The 7,718-nt window shown below is 39.1% G+C and overlaps 1 non-coding gene across 1 annotated transcript; it reads left to right on the top strand.

Moving 5' to 3' along the window:
- Positions 1 to 460: 460 nt before the first annotated feature.
- LOC111761634 (small nucleolar RNA SNORA72) lies at positions 461 to 594 on the top strand. The gene has a single exon (XR_002794938.1). It is a non-coding gene; the product is annotated as a small nucleolar RNA SNORA72 (small nucleolar RNA).
- The last annotated feature ends 7,124 nt before the right edge of the window (positions 595 to 7,718 follow it).

Genomic DNA, 7,718 nt, shown 5'->3' with positions numbered 1-7,718 from the left:
GGAGTGGGGAATGATTGAAGAACAAACATGTAGGTAACTCAGAAATGGAAATCCATGCTTGCTTTTCCATTCAGGCTTTCCTTTTTTCCGTTTTTGCTTGCTTCCTCCCTTCTGCCTCCCAACCACTCAGGATACTCATGACAGTAAATTACAGTAGACCTAGAATAGTCATATTTTCTACTGAAAATGGTTCTAGTTCATATAATATCATTAATATATAAACATTTCATGGCATTACATAAACACACACACACGCACACACACACACACATATTAAAGCCCCATCAAATTTTCCTGGAGTCTCAGTAAATGAAGATAGAAGAGAACTACAATCTTAGCATTAAGAGGTCTTTATAATTCTACTGTAGCTCTACAAACAAGTTAATCTAGACTCCTTCTTCTTTAGGAGGCAGCTGTTCTTACAATCATTTTACAGATGTGATATTAAGACAAAAAAAAGTTGCAAATATTCTCACTATCCTGGTTTTGTGATAATCACGGCAGGCTAAACATTCACTGTATTAGAGCTGTGTATGTATCCACAGACCTAGTCTTTTCCCTCTAGGTCTGATTTTTAAAATGCTGGTGATAAACCAATTCTGGTTTATTATATGACTTTCCTGTATGGGAAATGACTGTAAATCTAGGTACTTTGGTCAACCTCAGGAGATGTGGCAACTGCAATAACTTTGAAAATAACCAGTGTTAATTTTGCAGAGTTGTGTCTTAAAGAAAGCATAACTAATGAAGGGAAATTTTGTGATTACCAGTTGCCATTACATGAATTGTAAAATTAAAATTACTTTGTTTTATTTTTTAGATGATGCTGATATCATTAAAAGAATACAAGAACAGAAAAAATTTTTCTTTAACAAAACTGGCCAGAACTTTTTCTTCTTCTTTTTCCTTTTTTTTAAAGGACACAAAATGTAACTGACTTGCCTGGGTTCACTCATGAGTATAAGTAAGGATTATAATCCAGGAAATGCTGAGACCACGCTTCTCCCCATGCAAAGTTCACTGTAACTTGCTGACCATTCAAATTTGGTCAAGAGTCAACTGGGTTTGGGTTCTTGGTATTAGGGAACTGCTCATTATTCAGTGGGGCAAAGAGGAATAACAACTTTGCCTGTCTAATCCCTCTGTCTTCCCACTCACCGTGGAGGAATCTGGAGCATGGTACAGGCAAGGGGGAAAGTCTCCTGGGAGCTGAAACAGTGTCCCCACCAGAGGCAACAAGGAGCCAAATCCTTCCTGATTACTGAAGTTCTAAATGCCAGAAACAGAGTGTGAATGGTCCTAAAATGTGAGGGAGGCAAAGGTGGTATCAAACCAGGATATGGAACCAGAAGTTGGAATATGGATAAAAAATATGATAAAGTAAATTGGGAATAAACAGACAGGAAGTCCTTGTGTTAGCCTCCAAAAATCAACTTTTGCCTAGAACAATCTTAGTTTTGGTGACAGGCTTGTCAAGGGCAGTATGACAGGTGACAGTATCTCCCCCCAAATTACTGAATATAATATCTATATGCTCTTCCAAAATAGATATTTTCCCTAAGGTGTAGAAATCCTGTTGGATCAATATTTGGAAAAACAATGATACCACCATGTATATCCTTTTATAATAAGTACTCTGGCATTTTACACACAGTTAGCCAGAACTATTTACTGAATTGTGCTGAATTATACCTACTGATGACAATCAATGAAAGCCTATGATGTCCCCGATCATTAAAATATCAAAACTTATTTAATCAAGGGGAAAGTAAATTGTGTGTAGTGGGGTTTTCTTATTTTTCATACTTTTTATATGATGGTTCTTTGATAACAGGTAAGGCATAAATAATTTTTTAAATGGTGTTTTAGGGAAACGGACTTTGGCCCAGTGGTTAGGGCGTCCGTCTACCACATGGGAGGTCCGTGGTTCAAGCCCCGGGCCTCCTTGACCGTGTGGAGCTGGCCCATGCGCAGTGCTGATGCGCGCAAGGAGTGCTGTGCCACACAGGGGTGTCCCACGCGCAAGGAGTCCCCCATAAGGAGAGCCGCCCAGCGCGAAGGAGGGAGCAGCCTGCCGAGGAATGGCGCCGCCCACACTTCCCGTGCCGCTGAGGACAACAGAAGCGGACAAAGAAACAAAGACGCAGCAAAAAGACACAGAAAACAGACAACTGGGGGGGGGGGGGAATTAAATAAATAAAAATAAATCTTTAAAAAATAAATAAATAAATGGTGTTTTAGTTACTTAGGTTCCTCTAAACAATATTGTGATATGGGTCAGTCTAAACAATGGGAATTTATGCACTCACAATTTTGAGACAGGGAAAACAGCCCAATCAAGGCATCATCAAGTTGATGTTTTTCTTCCCAAAGACCAGTTACTGGTAATCCTTGACCCATTGTCGCGTTATAAGGCACATGGTGGAATGGTGGTGTCTGCTGGTCTCTCCCTTCTCTTTTGGGTTTCATTGATTTTAGCTTCTTGTTTGAGGCTTTATTCTCATGTATATGAATCCATTCTGTTTTTAAAAGACTCCAGGAATAGGATTAAGACCCATTCAGAAAGAAGTGAGTCACACCTAAGTGAAGTAACCTCATCAAAAGGTCCTACTTACAATGAGTTCACACCCACAAGAACGGATTAACTTTAAGAACATATTTTTTCCTTGGATACATACAGCTTCAAACCACAAACTTGGATTATTTGTTTAACTAGAACAGCCTATCATTAACTAAACTGAGTTTATTAGACTTCAGAAAATAAGTTTTAACTTTCCAACTATTGAGTAATTGTTTAATTCACCAACACACATTTGATGTGTGCCTCACAGATTCCAGGTATGGCATAAAGACAATTTAATTGGATGCAGTTTATAGACTCAAGTAATCTGTTCCTTATTGCCAGAAAGAGGCAAGCCAAAAGTATAATACAGATTGAAATGTGCTGCAGACATAGGATGCCTTAGAGCTCTGTAGGAGGGTAAGGGGTGTGGGTCTATCTACTATGTGTATGCTAAGGCAAGGTTGAATTGAGCACATTCTCCTTGATATAATTGAGCAAAAAACTTGGGGGCATATCAGGAACGATATTCTGAGCAGAGAGAAAAGCATAAGCAAATTCTAATAAGCATGGCATATAACTCCTGGTATATGGAAAATAAGGGGGTACAGGTAAGAAGAGATGAAACTAAAATGTAGACTTGAGCCAGATTAAATACATTTTATTTTTTTTAATTTATTTATTTTATTTATTTCTATCCCCTTTCCCCGCCCCGCCCTCCACTTGTCTGTTCTCTGTGTCTATTTGCTGCGTCTTCTTTTTCCGCTTCTGTTGTCAGCGGCACCGGAATCTGTGTTTCTTTTTGTTGCGTCATCTTGTGTCAGCTCTCCGTGTGAGTGGTGCCACTCCTGGGCAGGCTGCACTTTCTTTTGCGCTGGGCAGCTCTTCTTACGGGGCACACTCTTTGCGCGTAGGGCTCCCCTACATGGGGGACACCCCTGCGTGGCAGGGCACTCCTTGCATGCATCAGCACTGCACATGAGCCAGCTCCACATGGGTCAAGGAGGCCGTTCGAACCGCGGACCTCCCATGTGGTAGACAGACACCCTAACCACTGGGCCAAGTCCGCTTCCCTAAATACATTTTATATTCACGGAAAATTCATTGTGTGTGTGTGTGAAAACGTACAAAATGTTCCTCATGATGTTGGTTTGATTGAAAAATTAGTATTTTATTACTAAATATTTTCATCTATTTTTTTCTGTCCTCAGTTGAAATGATTGAGGGATTACATCTCAGAACAATGAAAGATCAAGCTCAATGAGGGACATTAAGAGAAAGCATGACCTTTGGACTCAGATGGACCTGATTTTGAATGTCATCTCCTTTACTTCCTGGTTTGTAACCTTGAGGAAATTACTAAATCTTTTCCAAAGTGAAATACAGGGTTGCTGTAGGTTGTCAATAAAATAAGGCACAGGAAGATTTTACTCCAAGATTTGTTGTATGTTAATTGTTAATTAAACATTTTCCCATGTGTCCTTCACCTTCAACCACTACACTTGTTATTAGAAGTAATGGGGTGGATTCCAAATGATTTGCTGGAGAAGAGAGATAAATTGGTACTAGGTGTTTTACTTTGGGTTTACTTGGATTTTAAACCAATGGCAAGAAAAATTTCCTCACCTTTGGATCTACCACAAAACATTTTCACATGTCTATCTCCAAAATCTTAAGCCAAAGGGTCCTTATGCCAGCATGGACATCTAAAATCACCTCCCAAGTGGTACCCTCATTCTTGCCTGCCCTCTCAGAATACCACTGTATTTTCCAGACTTATGCAAACCCCATTAAAGCTTTTGCCCCATTTCTTATTTCCTGGTAAGCTCAAAGTAAAAGGTAGAGAATATGTAAACCTTTGCAGTTTAGATATTTGTATTCTGACTGAAAGATTGTATCAATTATATCTTGTTTTGCTTCAAGCAATATAAAACAACCCTGGCTAATGCTTTCTTCGTAATGGTTTTGAGATATAATTCACATGCCAAACAATTTACTCATTTAAATTATATAACTCAGTGGTTTTTTAAAATATATATTCACAGAGTTGTGCAACCATCACCATCATCAATTTTAGAATCTAGCTAACCTTTTTAAAAAGAGAATATATTTGAAAGATATTAGGAATGCCGAGAAATGACAGAAAACCTGAAGAATGAGACTTGAAATCAGGCAAGATTCAAGGCTGCTCTGTAGATTGAGGAGATAGTCTCCTACCACAAAAGTCTGGTAGGGCACCATTGCTGCAATGGCAGTCTCAAAGGAGCCTCTCAGGTTCTTGATTATTATATAAGTTTCAATGTCCTGAGAGAAAATATCTAGTTGACTTTGCTAACCAACTGACTGTACTAAAACTTCAAGAGCAGGAATTGGGCAACTAGTTTTACCATCCCACATAAACCACACACAACGTAAGGGAGGGTAGTTCCACAAAAGGCTGTTGGGATACAATCAGGGCAAGAAAGTAGGTACCGGGCCCCAAATAACAAATGTCTACTGCTGGTTTTTTTGCTAGGCTGCTGAATGCAGATATCATGAAATGGTTTGGCTTAACAACAGGAATTTATTAGCTTATGATTTTGAGGCTGAGAAAAATGCCCAAATCAAGGCATCATCAAGGTGATGCTTTCTTTCCAAAGACTGGATGCCAGCGATCCTTGGCTCCTCTGCCATATGGTCAGTCACATGGCGGCATCTGCTGGTCTTCTCCCTTCTTCCAGTTTCCATTGGTTTCAGCATCTTGCTTCTGTGGCTTTCTCTCTAGTGTCTGAATTTTGTTCTCTTCTAAAGGACTCCAAGTAAGAGGATTAAGACCCACATTGGGCCATGCCTTAACTGAAGTAGCCTCATCAAAAGGTCCTATGTACAATACGTTTACACTCACATGAATGGATCGGCTGTAAGAACACATTTTTCTGGGGGTACATACAGTTCTATACTACCACAACTGGCAAGACTATTGAATATGGCATATCTAAATAAAATTACAAATTGTGAGATTACAAAGTAAGAGAGATTAAGTTGTTTTGGTTGGTTTTTTTTTGGGGGGGGTGCAGTATTTTAGACCCACTTCACCATACTTGGAACACTGAATATTTGGCCTCCAAGTAAGAGCAACTCTGTCATGCGGCTCTAGTTCTAGATACAGAATTCCAGTGGACATCACAAACTTTGGCCAATGTAAAATCCCCTTCTCTTCCTCTTTTTCTTTCATTCTGAGTCCTGTTAAAATGAATACCTCCATGGCAAAATCTCAGAAAAATTACAACATGGTTTTTAAGTCTAGCTGACCAATAGAGGGGGAGAGAAGAAGGCAGTAATCCAAAATATGCCTTCTTGTCACTAGAGATTTTCAAGCCTCTTTTGAAGCTATTGTGAAATAGGTTCCTAAATGGGTGGATGTAGGCATTAAGTATTTCTATGGTCCCTTTAGCTTGAGATTCTATGTTCCTAGCTTTTCAGTGAATTGTTACATGTAGAGAGAAAACTCCACAAGGAGTCACTAGATGCCTATAAGAACTTTGGAAAACTTGAAAAAAACAACCCTTAGTTAAATGTACAATAGGACTATGCACAAAAGATTCTAAATGATGGTCAGTGAGACCTTTAAACAGCCAAACCTCTTTTTTTTTTTTTCCTAATTGAGTGCAGAAAATATTTTGGGGGTAAATTGGTTTATTTCCTCCAAGAGTGCACATGATACCCACTAGTATTTTGACCCTTTCAAATTATTTGTTTTGATATCTGTGAGGATGCCCTAGATTCCCCCACAAATAAACCTAGAAGTCCTACATAAATTTCAAACCAAATCCTCAGGTAAATCAACATGTTTATTTTAATCTCATGCATGCATTCATTCCCAGGTTTGTTCAAAAAGGAATTTGAGGCAGCTTAATAAAAATGCAGGAACAACAGCAAGTTGATACGAATAGTAAAAATGATGCTAACAGAAACATCTTTGTGTTAAATATTCATTAGGGAAAATTTTACTGCATACATATTAGTTATCTTCTACCACTTCACTAGTGATCTGCATGAAACCAGAAAAAATAAACTTTGACTATTCAAGAATGTTGACATAGACAAGTCCATGACGTTCAGGCCTGTCTTGATGTAACTGATGAGTTAGGAGACAGGTAGACTGCCAGAAATACCCAGAGTGCTGGTGCTATTTTCAAGCTGCCAACTGCAGGGCATTGTCAAAGTATGCCCTTGCTTGGCAGCATGCTGAGTTCTAAACCCTTATCAGACTTAGTCATACTCTGCCCACTCTTCTGGGGGTCTTCTTCCTAATAGAATAGCTGGCAAATTGGCTAAATGACCCCTGATAATATTCTTAATGGGCCCACTTAACATTTTCCCCCATCCCTAATAACAAGTCCATGTTTTCCCAGATCCCAGCAAGGCAAAGATTGCACTTTAGGGACAAAGTTGGCATTGCACCAGTCTTTGGCTCCTAGTCCAGTGTTTGTCTACATAGCACCTACATTAATGTGGGACAGGGGCTGTCAAAGGAGGACATTACCATGTTTGGGGGTTACATGATAGTCCTCACAATCATTCATACATACATTCATTATTAATTACCTTTTATGTGCCAGGCTGTGTGTAGTGTATGTTCAGGATCCTGGAGATATAAATATTAATAGATATTTGAAACTTAGCTTTGAAGAATTCACAGATTATTGGTGGAGGCATATAAGTAAATATCACTTATGGTAATGTTATAAGTATCATATCTGAGGTACATATGGGAGCATAGAGGAAAACCCTTAATCGTGCCTAGGATGAATGAGGAAGATTTTTCAAAGGAGATACTATATCTATCTATCTATCTACGTTTTAATAGAAGAGTCAGCGTTTGACAGGCAAAGTGGAAGGAACTTCAACACAGGTGGAAGAGCCAGGGCCAAGCATCGTGGAAGCTAAGGATTTATTTGGGAAACCACATATCTTGGCAGTGGAACAAGAGTTTAGAACTGGAGGCAGCTTCCTGGGTCCTGACCCTACTACTTACTACTAACCATGGATGATGGGAATTGTTTAAACTTTCTGTGTGTCAATTTACTCATCAGTAAAATGGGAAGAGTAATACTCCATAGGTTTGTTGGGAGGGAGAATTAGAACAATGTCTAGCACATAGTAAGGCTGAATTTGT

This window comes from Dasypus novemcinctus, chromosome 10, assembly GCF_030445035.2.
Source record: "Dasypus novemcinctus isolate mDasNov1 chromosome 10, mDasNov1.1.hap2, whole genome shotgun sequence".
NCBI classification, from domain to species: domain Eukaryota; kingdom Metazoa; phylum Chordata; class Mammalia; order Cingulata; family Dasypodidae; genus Dasypus; species Dasypus novemcinctus.
Note: the sequence above shows the minus strand (reverse complement) of the source record. Positions and strands in the feature narration are given on the sequence as shown.